This window comes from Hoplias malabaricus, chromosome 10 (assembly GCF_029633855.1).
Source record: "Hoplias malabaricus isolate fHopMal1 chromosome 10, fHopMal1.hap1, whole genome shotgun sequence".
NCBI lineage: Eukaryota > Metazoa > Chordata > Actinopteri > Characiformes > Erythrinidae > Hoplias > Hoplias malabaricus.
In genome coordinates, this window is record NC_089809.1 from 28,956,343 (window position 1) to 28,972,691 (window position 16,349).

The 16,349-nt window shown below is 39.1% G+C and overlaps 1 protein-coding gene and 1 long non-coding RNA gene across 2 annotated transcripts in view; one reads left to right on the forward strand and one right to left on the reverse strand.

Moving 5' to 3' along the window:
• LOC136708188 (transcription factor HIVEP3) overlaps nucleotides 1–16,349 on the forward strand; it is a 60,019-nt gene that overhangs the window by 23,860 nt on the left and 19,810 nt on the right. The window lies entirely within an intron of this gene.
• Nucleotides 11,232–16,349, reverse strand: part of LOC136708189 (uncharacterized) — a 31,217-nt gene continuing 26,099 nt past the window's right edge. The window contains exons 5-6 of the long non-coding RNA XR_010804337.1: nucleotides 13,744–14,096; nucleotides 11,232–12,615 (exon numbers count right to left, since the gene is read on the reverse strand). This is a non-coding gene — a long non-coding RNA (uncharacterized lncRNA). The remainder of the gene's footprint in view (nucleotides 12,616–13,743; nucleotides 14,097–16,349) is intronic.

Sequence of the window (16,349 nt, forward strand, 5' to 3'; positions counted from 1 at the left end):
CCAGAAATTTAAATAAAATTGTTGTCATGGTAGATAAACGTTTAGCACATATTAGTGGCTGATAGTGAAACAGTGAAAAAGGCTTAGAGCCTCTGGCCCAAATTTACTTAAAGTATTCATATAACGTATGTTTTTATTCTGTCACACTCCATGTAGTGGCACCTCTGAGGACCAGGAGTATCCCAGAGTGCCACTAGACAGTCCTGCAACACTAGAGTGATCTTTCAGTGGGGTTGTATGTGTGTTTTATTGTGCTCCCTACAGAGTAACATACTGGAGAATAGGAATAGTGTAGTCCCTGTGCTCTGCCCTCTGTCTCTGCCAGCATGTTGTAATAGTGAGCCAGGAGACACACAGGAGAGGGAACAGAAATAACTGCTCCTGTCAGAAGAGACCTGGCTTTGGGAGCACAGAATTGACTTACATTCTCAAATTTAAAGCTGAGTCACCGCTGTGCAGAGGCAGGTAGTAACTAGTTATATTCTTATGTGCTCAAGGAAAATGTAATTGCAATTATGTTAAATTTATATTTGCACAAATTGGCAAATTCTATTATCCAGACGAATTTACAGTTTTGATCATGTTACAGTAAAGATTTATAGACTGTACGTTGTCTTGCTTGAGCACTCTTAATATTATTGTGCCATTCCTGTCCAAACTGGGAATAAAACCCCAGCATGTTGTGTAGTGCTTTCAACTATACTATACTAAGCTCTGTCACAGTATTTGGATTAGGACTTCCTTGCATATAAAATGATCATTCTTTTTCATAAATTGTATAACTGAAGATAATAATGTATTTTTACTCAGGTTTTAGTCAGTTATCATGGTATGCAGTATTACTCTGGGGTGGGGTTGTACTGTCAGGCTGTGTGAGCCTCAAATCACTGACTTTGGGTTGAATTAAGGGTTTTCAGTGCTGGCCAGTTCAGCTCAGCACAGTCCGACATTGCACTCCGACCTTTCCGCTGGTGTTGATGATGAAAAACCTGTTTCTGAGAGAGCAAATTTCAGTGACTGCTGATGGAGGAACAGAAAAGTTAAAAAAGAAATGAAATAAGAGGCTCTACACTCTGTAGACGCGTAGCTGGCTAGCTAACAGGCACACCACAGCAGATGATTTTGAACTGAGGCTCAAAATACACATACATTTAGGGGATTTTAGATGGGTCTTCTGAGAATTTTGTCTGTTTTCAGCCCAACCCACCCTATATATGCTGACAGCAACCTTATATATATATATATATATATACACACACACACACACACACACGGTGCAGCAGGTAGTGTCGCGGTCACACAGCTCCAGGGACCTGGTGGTTGTGGGTTCGATTCCCGCTCCGGATGACTGTCTTTGAGGAGATGCGGTTACAGATAATGAATATATATATATATAAGGTGAGAGAGGAGAGAGGCATTTATATGGATACACCTTAATAAAATGTGAATGGTTGATGATATTAACTTCCTGTTTGTGGCACATTAGTATATGGGAGGGAGAAAACTTTTCAGGATGGGTGGTGACCATGGCGGCCATTTTGAAGTTGGCCATTTATTTTGGATCCAACTTTTGTTTTTTTCAATGGGAAGAGGGTCATGTGACACATCAAACTTATTGGGAATTTCACAAGAAAAACGATGTTGCTTGGTTTTAATATAAGTTTGTTCTTTTATGAGTTATTTACAAGTTTTTGACAACTTATAAAATGTGTTCAAAGTGCTGCCCATTGTGTTGGATTGTCAATGCAACCCTCTTCTCCCACTCTTCACACACTGATAGCAACACCGCAGGAGAAATGCTAGCACAGGCTTCCAGTATCCGTAGTTTCAGGTGCTGCACATCTCGTATCTTCACAGCATAGACAATTGCCTTCAGAGGACCCCAAAGATAAAAGTCTAAGGGGGTCAAATCGGGAGACCTTGGGGGCCATTCACCTGTCCCGCGACGACCAATCCACCAACATCAAACATTCCCATTTTATTAAGGTGTATCTATATAAATGATAAATGATAAATGATGCTGTCCTTAAAGTACCACATTCAACCTATGCAGTGTGTCTGAGTATTTCATAGACGTAAAGGCACTCTATTATATGACAATCCTCCACTGCTAAAAAAAATATGATAAGTGTGATCCTAATAAATAAAAAAAGTTCAAATAAAATGTATTGTTGCTTCTATGCATTGGTACTTCTAAGCAACTGGCAGACAAAATTTTCATAATTATTAAACCTCTCCTCCAGACTCAGACCAGCTATGATTTATTTAGGGCTATGGGTACATTAACCTCTGTCCCAGCACCATCTTACAGCTAGACCATTTTTAAGTGATACCCCTGTTTATGTTCAGCTCAAATCAGGACAGATAACATTTACCAGGCCAGTGGACATGTATTTGAGCAGAAGAAAGCTTGCCTCAGTCCCATATGGAACTGCAACGTGTCCAGCTCTACTGCAAAACAGCAAGCAGTGAATAAAGTGCTGGTGCTCTGGCTTGTATGAATGAAGGTATTTGTAGGCATAGTGGAGAGGGTAATGTGGATAAATTGGCTTCGGTGTAAATGTGTGCTCCCCTCTCAGCAGGGCACTGAGTGCCAGGCAGGGTGGGGTGTTTGCTGCTGGAACCAAGCTGACATCCTGTGACTGGTCCAGGTAATTTGTATATCCTTCAGCAGCACTAGTGCAAGTTCGCCCACTGCCACCCATCATGGTTTGAGGCAGATTGGAGACAGAGGTGGAGACCTGTTTACGGCACAGGCTGTATTAACTCTGTCATCAGACAAGTCATAACGAATGACTGGCCTGACCTTCACCAGTCACTCAGTAATAGAGCCAGCCTGGTGCCTCTGCCTCTCTAGACAGGGCTTCTGGGGCCAAGAGAAGGGCCTCATGTTTGACTTGGGTAGCACAGTTCACAGCACAACTGTGGCCATAATGGTAGTTTTGTACTCGTTTATAACGACAAGTCTATTCTAAGGATAGCAAAATATACTGTGTCACAAAATACAGTGACATTTCCTGGAGGGTGTAGATATTAGCATTTGTCCTCTTTCATGATTTTAATTTAGAAGCGTGAAGACAAACTCTGTGCCCCGTGACAGTAACATCCTCTACTGACAATAAAACCTAATTTGCAATGGTTTCAAAAACCCATAGTTCATTTATTAATTCATTAAGTGTGTAGTGAGATTAATATAGTGAGCATTCCCAGTTAGTAACATATGTGTGATATTCACTGTTTAGTGAAATATTGAATACAGATCACAGCTAAATAAACTGCAGCAAAATCAGAATAGCTCATTCTATCCATTGTTTTCTGACCTAAGCTGCCAACAAAAAAAAGCTGACTGGATTGTCTTGCTTCACGTGTTATTGTTTGGTAGGTATTCCAGATCTCCAAACACACATGCACTGGAAAACTGATTTATTCATAATATGTCCATTACATGTTTCACATGCTACCACTGTGTCAGGGACTTAAATTTACTGGACAAACACTAACTCACATATGACCAATTACAACTGTATTTTGGCCTTGAGGAGTCACATCTGACTATTTGAAAGAAGACCAAACTTTTTATTGACCAGCAATGAATCTGGAATGACAATGTATTTTTCTGATTTTTAACATTTAAAAATATATATATTATTATTATTATAATTCAGCAATAGCGATTTTAAGATAAATCATAATGGCCAGTTCCGATTATAATATGTTTGAATGTGAACGTGATTCTTAGCAGACAGGCAACAATTCTACCCACAAAGTGTGAAACCATACTCAGTCACACTTTGCTTTGTGCCCTTTGTTGCGTCATGCTGACTTCCTGCCTCTGCAACCACTTCCTAGACTTGTAGGTCATGCCGTACACGATTCAAAGAATTGTTGAGAATATTCAAAGAATCGTTGAGAATGTGTTGTGGTTTCTTTGTGCCTTGAGACTCAACTCTCACACGCCGACAGCAAAATGCGTGGGCTAAACGATGAGTGGGTAGTTTCTAAAATTGGAAGTTCCTCTTTCTATTATTAACTCTTTTTTTTTTTTCTTCCGCATACACGTCACATTTTTTTTCCTTTTTTTTATTCTTTCCTTCTCTTCCTCTTACGTTTTCCCTGTTGGGTATTTACATTCCATTAGTTCTAACCATGACAGTTGGAATTTCTGACTTTTTCTTTCTGACAGTTACATTTACATTTGCATCTCCCTTATATCCTTGTCCGTCTTCTTCAAACTTCTCTCCACTCTAGTTTCTTGCTCTCGTATTTTACCCTCTAGCTTTTCTTAGTGCACCAGTGAAGTATGTTTATTTTTATTTAGCCTTTCAACAAAAATGAGCACAAATTTGGACCTCAACAAACTCTTGCTTAATTTGGTGCTTCAAAATATGATTTATTCTAACATTACCCAACTACACTGATGTTCATATCTATCAACATATTATTATATGTTTCTCAAAGGTCAGTGGAGTTGAACTGAGTAATGGACATTATCCTAAAATCTAGATGTAAAAGGTTAAAACATACCAATGCTACATACGTCTTTTGTTTTCTTTGCCTTCTGCTGCCCTGCCTTACCCAACTCAACCCGACCCTGTCCTGGAGAGAGTATGAGAAATAGAGTTAAATTTAATGCAATGCAAAGAGATCATAGTGTCAGGGGAGATCTGTCAGAGCTTTATGGGATCAGATGTCAGGTCCTGAAAAGAAATGTATTGATCTCCTATAAAACAAAGGACTCGCACTGAGAAGTCCATTAGGAGGCCGCTCTGTGCGACTTGCTGTATGAGTGGGCGTATCTGTGCATGGCTGTGCACTAGTCATGTCCTGAACGTTCTGTTCTTTCTGCTTCTTCGTCTTTTTACGGTCAGCAGAGATGCATATGACAAGTAGTGTCAGAAGTGAGGTTCAACGGGGTCACTGCATTTTCAGACCCATAAGTCAACACCTGACCCCATATAACAAACAAGTTGACCCAAGTTTTGAGGCCAGAAGTGGACTGTTTAGGGAACCCAGCTTTTTCAAGGCTCTTAAATTAAAACCTTGTTGCTATTAAAAGAGTCCACTATTCAAATATCTCTGCTGTCTCTGTGCTCACTCCTCAAGCAAATATTTTTTCAAGAAAGGTCCATTTTTACCTTTTTTACACTTTTTACAGCTCAAGGGGTTTCTGGGAAGGCAGCACAAAAATACATTCCATCTGTGTGCCTGTCTGCAATGTCCAATACCACTAATTTAGTCTAAATTACAGTCCAGCATTCCGCCAAAACAACATAAATATCCCTCATAAAATTTGATATGAACGTTTGGCAAGCCATGACTTTCGGCCTTATTCACAGCATGTATGACCACATGTTAAAGTTACATGCCCAACCTTAGTAACAAAACATTTAATAACAAGTTTCAGAGAACTCTGCTGCCACAAAGTGATCACCTAAACCAGTGAAGTGTCCATTTGTGGGGCCCTTTAGAGGCGCAATAAGAGAAAGTGTTGTGGGATTGCCCGCTGGAGGTTGTGTGTGGTGGGGGAGAGATGACTCCCTTACCCACAGTGAATAGCAAATTGGATATGTGTTGTTAGTGTGAATAACACATCTGTCTATCAAGGCTGTGACTGAGTGTCTGTGGTTGCTGATGCTTGCCACTTCTTCAGGTGTGGGTGTTTTAAGCATGACGATGGGGACTATTTTTGCCTTGGACACCCCCACCCTCAAGTCATGCACTTGGAGAGAGACTGGGTGGCGACATATGTGGAGACAAAGGCCTCCTGTATCTTGTAGGCTGAAAACAAGCCTCCATCACACCCTCTGTCAGGGAACGCAAACAGTGGAGAAAGTGGGCTATTGTAGGGAGATTGAAAGTATATGCAGCACTGCTTGCCTCTGTAGTTGGCATATTTGTTTACAATGGTTTTATGACATAATGAATAAGGTACATTACAATCAACACTTCCAACACATTAACCTCCTTTGAGGCTTGGACACTTTGACTGCAGTAAGTAAAGAGACTTGGTGCATTATGCATCTTACACTTTATGCAGAACAACAACAGAATTTGTTGTATTTCAGCCTAATGAATTTATCTAGGAATATAGTCCTCGGGATATTTTTGTATTTCAGCTGCTGCTTCTGTTGCTGTACTCTGTATAAAACGAGAGAATCCTGCAGTAACATAAGAACCGATTGTAGAAAGCTTAATAAACAGAAGTCATTTGAAAGTGAGATAGGCAGTGTTGAATGTCACCCAGACTCCCTGACGTGTGACGGGTGAGTGCTCTACCGCTGCTACATCTGGAGAAAATGCCATATGATCGGCCCTGAGTGCTACTTCAACATCTGCTTGCTCCAGCAGCCATAGCAGATGCTCGTGCTGTAGGTCCATGCATAAAAAAGGGCACAGAGTAGCCTGCAAGTCTCCTTTTAATCAGTTTAAATAAGTGTTCTCTGAAATCGGATTAGTTCTCTGTTTTTGGAGTTAAATAATACAAAAATCATGAATTTCCATGGTGATTTCTTTGCACCCAAAGCAGGCTAAATCTTTCATTCATTCATTATCTGCAACAATTTTACCCTGTGCAAGCTCCCTGATTTTCATCATGAATTATACCCGTCGTGGACAATTTCCATAATATGATTTAATGCTGGATTTACAGCTGTTAGCGAATCCTTTTACGTTATTAACTTTAATCACCATAATTTCAGAGTTCCATAGTGGCACTTGAAGAATGGAAGACAGCTGTGGTCAAAACTCATTAGCATTTTGATCAGAAATAAAACAGATTCTGTGTTAGCCCCTTCATTGCCTACTGCCTCTCTAATGGTACTGTGAGTCATTTGACTGCATATCATAAACCTAAGCAAGATGTGCATGCAACAGATAGCCCACTATTCTACACATCCTCACAGCTATGCCTTCACCCCCCACCCCTTTAAGAGTGAGGAGCCTCAGGCATGAACAGATTCTGGGAGATGATCCAGTAGGGTTATTTGTGTTCTGTTGATTTTCTTTTAGTACAGTACATTTAATTCACCTTCATGTTTGTTTCTGTCCAGCCCCAGCAGTCTGTTAATATACAGTACTCTCCTATGTTTGCATGTTACACCTACCAGGGTAAAAACACTCTACAGAAACACTGTAGTGCCAGAGCTTTTGCCTTAATGAGATGATCTGTCATGGGTGTATGTGCAAGCAGCCTCTCTGTCGCTCAGATCAACACAGCCTCTGTTGTTCTTCAGCAAACCTCTTCTCTTGTTAGGAAAACAGAAGACAAAGAGGTGACGGAAAAGCGAATTCCCCTCCCAGAGGAGTACAGTATGGCCGATGTGTGGTGTGTGGCCCCTGGGGGGCCCAGCCAGCCTGCTGATCACTACAAAGATTGCATTCAGCCAGACACAATACGGACACAACCACAAGGCAAGCACAATAGCCTGCACAATGCCCTGCTCTACACAGGGCTGAAGGTTATCACCAACAACACACTCGTTGGGGATGACTGACAGAGATAAAGGTGTGGAGGAGAGAACTGTACCACAGAACATTAGAAGAACATATGATGTACACACAGGACACTTCAAAGATTTTCAGCAAAAAGCTGAAATGAGGGTAGTTTTTATGAGGTGACGTCAGGTCTCTTCTGATTACTGATGACTAGATGGATAGTATTTTTTTCCTATAATATCCTGTCTCTTGTTGTGGCTTTCAAGCTTGTTATTTAGTTTATCATGTTTATCTCCAGTTATTTTGTTGGCCACCATCATCATTTGTAAACTTTAACTGCCTTAAGCATAATTGTCTATTCATATGAATTATTTCTTCTCATCTCACTATAATTTGTGTATAATCATGTGGAATTCAGATACAAAAGTCAACATCTATTTCTTGCTTGTTTCTTTATTGTTGAACTTTCTAACAAACATTTCCATCAACGCCAGACTTCAAAGGCATCACTGTTTCTGTCCCACATGTCTAGCTGTCACATCTGTGTAGAATTCTTTTTGAGTTTATTGGGATACAAAATTAAATTTGAAGATAAGTTTTCAGGTAGGTTCAGAAAATTAGTTGCTATAAGTAATTTTTAAGAGTGACAACAAAATTAGGAGTATCAGCAGGCCAGGCAACAGTGTTTCAAGTTTTGTCTGTTTTATATTCCTTTATACACGTTATTGTTTTTTGTGCTTTTACTTGAAGGCAAAGGGCCCAGAAAATAAAAATAATCTTGAATAACCATCTGATCATTTTGGTTTTGAGTACATCATGAACAAAATCGAGAAGGTCTGATCTGTTTTGTGCTGGAGTAGCGGTATTAAGAAATTTATATCAGAGAAGGAGTATATTCCTCATTGTGTCTCTTAAAAATATTTAGAAAAGATTTCCAGTGATTTTTTTTGTTTGTAATTATTAGGGGAAATTCATTATTAATTCAGCATTTCAGCAGGAAATCACCATTTGAAGTAGGTTTTTAGAGTCAGCAACCCAGTGCTTTGCAAGGAATGGCCTGGAATTTCCTAGAATTCTTTATTATCTACTGGATTGCAGAATTCAAGTGATTTACAATTATGACATTTGTCAATCATGTAGCCAGTTGTATGTTTCATAGAAGAGTTGGTCCCTGATTTTTGATGCTTATTATTCAGTCCTAGCATAATTCTGTACCCTTAGAAAAACTGGAACTTTCCATCCTGCGAGGCAGCCAGTTGTGTTCTCATAGATTCCAAGTTTTAGATGAGTGTAGCATCACTAAAAACATTCTTAGCTAGTATACGTCTATTAGTATTACATTAGCCTTTTGATAAGGTGAACGAATTAACATTTTTAGATAAACACATACAGGCGCACACACACATTCAGTTGCTGGCAAGCATTGTAGAGTCTCAGCCCTTAGAGGTTGGGCCAAGCACAGCTTGTCATGATGTTATCATCCAAATATATAAGCCTGGTCTTTTATTTGGAACAGCAGGAGTTAAGACGGGAGTGAGCTGACCAGAAAGTTACGTCTAGAATGCGAGTCTACGAATCACACTTTGCTAAAGCAAACCACATGTTCTCCTTTAGCATCCTTGATAAGAAATTTATTATGAGTATACTGAGCTTGTATTGTGTGTGTGATAAATGTATATATTTAAACTAATGCCTTCTCAGTAAGCGTGGTGCTTGTATAAAGTTATCACAGTAAATACAAAAAAAGTAGTAAATACTATAAAGTGGTAGGCGTGAGTGAGTTTGAAGAACAATGTTTTGTTCACATTCTCCTTGATTGCATGAATTTGTTAAATCAACAGCTCACATTTAAAATCATTATTTATGAAATAATAAATACTAGGCATTGGATAATAACCTCAAATTATGTGGATTGCCACGAGGAAAAAGTTGGACCAACACATTCACACACATAATATCACACTTACTGGAATAATGTTATTTGGTTTTATTCTAATGTTGGGTGTTATTTGTTGTTTGTTACTTACTGCTCAGATATAAATAGCTTTTTAAATCTCAGTCTCTGGTGCCTAAACCTTTTGCAGAGTACTGTGTTTGTGTGTGTAAATATATATATATATATATATATATATATATACACATTATTTATTTATCCCCCCCCTACATATATATTAACAAGAATGTAGTAGGGATGATGGTGTAGCAATAACTGTTATGTTTTTGGTGAAAACAATGTTATTTTGTCAAATTGTCATGGATTTCTTCCCATAACATGCAGCTATATTTGAGGGTAAGAGGGTAGGATGATAATAGTTGGGACAATAATAATGTGGTTGAGTTGTTTTGTGGTTGTTTATGGGCTTGGTTTGTGATTGTGGGTGGGATGGTAAGAATATCTTGCAAGATGACGGATTTGGAGTTTTTGGTCATGCTTGCTTCCACCTTCTACAGCGTGTCTCTCCTTTTCACTCTCCCTGTGTATTTTTCTTACTTTTGTATTCTCTCTCCCTCTCTCTCTCTCTCTCTCTCTCTCTCCTCCCCGCTCACTTACTTCACAGAAATACACCCACTCAAACACAAACATTCATATCCGCTCTATCTCGTGGTGGCTCTCATTCATGCTTTAGCTGTGAAGAGCAGACATTCTTGGCTGGAGGACTGGACTGCACTGCCTCCTCTCTGTCCTGCTCTCTGTGCCATTCTATTTGGAAGGCTGACAAAGACTGAGTTTACACTGTGAGTATTTTACAATGTACGTATTTAAAATGAGGAAATGCTTCTGTGATTACTGAAGCTCATCATTTCTGAGAGTCTTTCTGTAAAGGGCTGTTGGGTCATGGTTAACAAAGTAGGTCTAAGGTGTTGCTGAGGTGGCTTCTTGCTTCATGATTAGTTAATGCTTTCGTGGTACGATCTGTCAATACAATCAGTCAGTTTGACCACTGTTTTTTTAATATCTAGTTGTATCTTCAGGGAGCAGTCTGAAGTTTGAAACAAATGTAGCACTTGTAATCTGAATTCTGAACAGAGATTTTAAAAATGTATGACATATTCCCAAGGGTGATGTCTGAAGTTTAAAGAAGTAAATATAGTTTACAACCGAGGGCACACAAATACTTATTTCCAAAGAAACAATGAAGATCTTTCTTTGTTTCTTTTCTTTTACTATTGTAGTTATGTGGCTGTACCTGTTGAATTACTATTGAAGTTTTCTCACTTGTGACAACACTTTGGGACTGTTAAGTGCTCAATGCCTAAAGATCTTTGTGTTTATATCTTAGAGTCTGTATCTCTGGCCGTCAGAGGCAGGATGAAGTGCACATAAAGGGCATCCCTGAAAAAGAGAGAGGGAAAGACAGAGAAGTTGATTAGCTCTGTTTTGTTTAAGGAAGGTTAAACAAGGAGAGAGCAGAGAGGTGACTGTAATGAGAAATTAAATAGGCTCTGAAACGCTGCTGGAGGATGACTAATCTTATCAAAGCTCTCTGCGACGGCTGAGGGGGCGGTCCTGTGCGTTTGCTAGGGTGCAGCGGGGTGTCTGATTCACACACTCTCACTGGCGGTAGCTCTGTTTCATTCACTTCCTGATGTGGGCGTATTCTTCCTCTCGTTGTCTGTCTCTGAAAGCCAGTGGAGCAGGTGATTGACGGGGCCACGTTGAAAGTTGTAGTGGGCGGCCCGGCAGTGAAAACAGCTTCACTTGTTCTCTGGAATTAATGAATGAAAATCACATTGCTCATAATTTAGAGGACCTACTCTCAAGTTCAAGGGCCTTTTATTGTCATTTCCACCATATACAGTGGTGCACAGTACACATTGAAATGAAACAAAGTTCATCCAGGACCAAGGTGCTACATAGAACAACAAACTACACAATACACCATAAAGAGCACGTGTGCAGTAGCTTGTGCAATGTTGCAAGATGACTTACAATAAAAAGTACTGAGACAATGCAATAAATACTCAAGAGAATTTACAATGGAATGAACAATAAACAATAGACAATATATAAAGAAAGGGGTCTGTGCAGTTAGCCCACTGGTAGTGGGAGCAGTAAAGTGCAGATATGTCCATTCTGGTATAAGTGTAAACATTTTATTTAGCAGCAGTTTTTTTGTACATTTGGTATAAATATAAACACTGTACTATTAAGTTTACCAGCAAGTAGACAGTTTGAATATGTGAGATTTGTGTGTGTGTGTGTTTGTGTGAGAGACTCTGATTGTTCCGAAGTCTGATAGCTTGTGGAAAGAAACAGTTGCACAGTCTGGATGTGAGGGCCCAGATGCTTCGGTACATTTTTCCAGACGGTAAGAGGGTGAGGGGTGTGTGCGGTCATCCACAATGCTGGTTGCTTTGCAGATGCAGCTTGTAGTGTAAATTTCTGTGATAGTGGGAAGAGATGTTCTCAGCTGTCCTCTCTACTCGCTGCAGGGACTTGCGATCCTATATGGGGCAATTCCCAAACCAGACAGTGATGCAGCTGCTCAGGATGCTCTCAGTGGTTCCTCTGTAGAATATGGTGAGGATGTGAGGTGGGAGATGTGCCTTCCTCAGCCTTTGCATAAAGCAGAGATGCTGCTGGGTTTTCTCTGCTAGGGTGTTGGTGCTGAGGGACCAGATGAGATCCTCTGCCAGGTGAACCCCAAGGAACTTAATGGGTGCTCCTGACAATCTCCACAGTGGAGCCGTAGATGTGTAGTGGAGAGTGATCCACCTTGCTCTTCTGAAGTCAACAACCACCCCTTTGGTCTTGTCTGCGTTCAGAGACAGGTTGTTGGTTCTACAGCAGTCCGTTAACCGTCGAACTTCCTCTCTGTATGCTGACTTGATTCTTGCTGATGAGACGCACCACAGAGGTGTCACCTGCAAACTTTATGATGTGATTCAAGTTGTGCATTATTGCACAGTTGTGAGTCAGTAAAGTGAACAGCAATGGACTGAGCAACCAGCCCTGGTGGGTCCCAGTGCTCAGTGTGGTGGTGGAGCTGTTGCGTCCTATCCAGACTGACTGAGGTCTCCCAGTCAGGAAGTCCAGGATCCAATTGCCAGGTGAACCAGGTGAAGGGTGGTGGTTATGGCGTTGTCCGTTGAGCGGTTGGGACGGTATGCAAACTGCAGGGGATCTAACGAAGGAGCCTGCAGGGTCTTAATGTGGTCTTGTGGCCTTAGGGGTCTCACCTATGATGATGGGTGTGAGTGCAACAGGACTTTAGTCATTGAGGCAGAATATTCCATGAATAAAGTAGAATATGTATGTGCAGCACCAGTTTCATATAGTTTTGTCTTACCTTCAGTGTTATATACCATATTTATTTTGGGACATGTGCAATGCATCCCTTGCTTGTTCTAGATATGAGGACAAAAGGAAAGCTCCAGTGCTTTTCTTTATGTATCATAATTCATAAAGAGAAATACTCATGACCTGTTGTCTTTATCTCTAGGTTTTCTGATAAAATCAGTCTAGTGGGTTTTATAATGGTTGAGAATGGAAAATTAACTTTACAGAATCTTTAAAAAAGTGTAACTTTCTTTTTCACTGTGTGTACAGTACATCAGAGCTAATTTTTCCCTTCTAATTTATGACTTTATTCCTGCCAGTTGGCTAAATATAAATTTACGATCAGATCTTTGTAAATTTTGTAAAAGTTTGTAAATAAGTAAGTAGTTATTTATATGTCACTGTGTTTAGTCAAAATCTCTAAAACACAGAATAGTACAGTGAAGCTAAAATTAGAGTTATAAAACTCTGTGTTTCATACATGGGTAAACATACTGCAGCTTTCATAATCCATGCTTTTCATCTGTTGAGTTGCACTGAAAGTTTGTGGTAGTGCACATGAGCATGCCTTCATGGAGAAAACCCAACACTAGTCAGCAATAGTTTGCATTACGTGAACATCCGTGTGAGGTCCTTGTTTAACAAGAGCTGTCACAAGATGTAATTATATACTTTTGTTTAACATTGTATGAGAGGAATATATATGGGTTACTTTATATGATCAGGGTAGATCAGGGCACTGAGGGTATTTGCTCAGTCTGAAAATATCAAAATGAATTCAAAGCTAACATGGTTAATAATTGTATATTTTTTGACCAAAACTAATTTTATGACCTCTGCTGGTCACTGTTATTTCATTATTAGAACTGATCCTAATACATTTCCACAATCCCCACTATACATCACAACAAAATTCATTCATGTTATTCTGAGACCAATTTTTTTTGGTTGCAACATTTACTAATGACACATTAGACATATTGCAAATCCTAGGAGATTTTGCCATGCTGGTTATTCCGGACACTGACCATTCTTAGTAAGATCCTGTCTTTCCCTCAGTTTTTTCATGACCATGTTGATGTGGCTGCCAGTACAGACGGGGTGGTGAGGTGTGTCTTTGACTCCTGTAGAGTGGCATTCAGAGGAGTCTGCCAGTGCTGTATGGCAGTAGTGAGCTTCCTCCGGTTTGTTTTTGATGAACATGTTGGACACTCAGTGAGGGGCACTCAGGGTCGTGAGGCGGTGCCACTCGCGTGCCGAGGTCAGCCTGTTCCCCCACTTCCTCCTGCCAGCGTGCTGCTGTACTCAAAGAGTTTGCTGGGGGACAAATTTAGACCTCCAGCTCACCCTCCATCTGCCACGGCTAGCTGTAGGCCCGTCTCTATGGGAACCGCCACCAGGTTGCCAGGAGTGAAAATGGGAAGAGAGACAGTACAGTTTGTTTGTTTTTTTTTTCCCTAGCAGACACAAGTCTTTGTAAAATGCTGTTTATATAATATCTGAAGGTTTTCTTCCGGTGTTTACTGCAAAAATGAAATTTGACAACTGCCCATATCTGTAGCAAAATGAACAACAACAAATTTTTTCTGTTTCTTTTTTAGATCATGTCTTATGTTGTACTGACAAGTTCTGCAGCACTATGATTTCACTGGGAGATCAAACGAAACTAAATCTAATAGCAGGTTGAAATACTGTATGAAAAATAGTAATTTTGATTTAGTCACATACATTTGATCAGTTTTATGCATTAGCCTTTCTGAAAGTTTAAAATTCTCAGTGTTATGCAGCAATGTCACTCTTATTATCACTCTTCATCAAATTTCTTTTTTCTTAGCTTCCTACTCTTTTAAAACTTATACATTTGTTGAGTAGTAACAATGTTAGGTAAGCTTATATATTTATCTGCAAAAGTAGTAACTTTACAGAAGAAAAAATATATAAATCCCAATTCTAAACATATATTAATATAATAAAACTTTATATCCAATAATTTTGTAACAGTACTCTTTGGCCATTCATGAGTAATATGGAGAATAATAATATTTTCTCAATAATATGAATACATATATAATACATGAAATAAGAACCAAAAATATATAACTTCATGACTGTTAGACAACTTTTCTCAATTTTGGACATAATCAGTTTTGTCTACAAAAGCAAAAAACTACAGTAAACCTTCACCGAGATGGGGAAAGCAAACTAAAGCATTTGTAAGCTACTGAACATAACTTAAAACATGGCTGCAATAGTTATTAAAATGTATTAGAAAAGCCACACTACCTGAACCAAAGGAACATGGGCCACCATTGAAGGCTGGCAAAGCAAACTATGAGTTGTTGACACAATCCTGTACTGAAAAACAGACAAGCCAGTGCATCCTGTTTAGCACAAGATTTATTTTTAGAAATTGGCCTTTCAGTGAATGCCAATACAGTGTTGCAGACATTACGCAAACTCACCTCTGTCCCAAAAGAAATTCATTACTATCTACTTAGAACAAAAGTTCAAAACCAATGTTTGTATAAGAACATGAAAATTGCAGATGTTGCATGGAGCTAATTGGGACCATCACAGTGCAGTGACAGCATGCTTGCCTTTTCGCAAATGCAAAGGTGTACAACAAAAGTATGAACGTAAAGAAGGACATTAACTATTTCTTTTTTTGTGTGCTTTTAGTTCTGGCACTCTACTACCTACCAATCTGAAAGAATCAGAAAGATTTTTTTTCTTTGAGGTTTTAGGAGTTTTTTTGATTACAGCATCAAAACTACATATCTTATATCAATTAGTGTCAGGTGATAGTAAATAGACAGTATTGTGGGTTATTCATTGCAGAACAGAAGGTGGTTTAATAAATATATATATATATATATATTAAATTTTATAGTACAGTCATATTTATTCAGTTTGCCATATTTATTCAGTTCACCACTGAAATTGCAGATGATGTGTTATTTAATCCATTAATGCATTTAAAATCACCCTCAAATTAAAAAGGAAGGTTTATCATCTTCAATGTTAAACAACTGTTGTGAAATCAAAGTATACCTCAACTTTAATTTAAGCTCATTAAATTGTTGCGCATCATTCAGCACATGCCAGATGTTTAGGAGAACAAACTCACCCAAGAAACTGTCATTTTGAAATTTAGTTTTTGGGGGGTTTTTTTTCCCTTGTTTTCTTCCTCTGCAAACAAGTAATGAAGCCCAAATTTGCAGTATTTTATGGACATATTAGAAATAAGGAAGATGCCTCATTGAAAAATTCCTGTCACCATTGAACAGTTGCACCAGTTTGGGATGCAGCTAGTCTTCTGTGGGGCCTTTTTGGTGAATGTACCAAGCTCTTATATGGGTTCACAAAGAAAACTCCTTTTATCTTACCAGTCTTCTCCTTGCCTTCAATGGGGCTCAATACAAACAAATAAACTGGTGGAACTGAGACTGAGGTTTGGAACATCACATACACATCCCAAATTGCTTCAGCTGCATAAACCTTTTTTTTTTTTTTTTTTTGTAAAGAAATTCAAAGCAAAAAAAAAAAATTTGCACATCATTTATCAGTGTTTACCCATCAGCACTATCAAGGACTAATAATTGAAAAGAACTATTTTCCAAAAAGGATTTTAGAA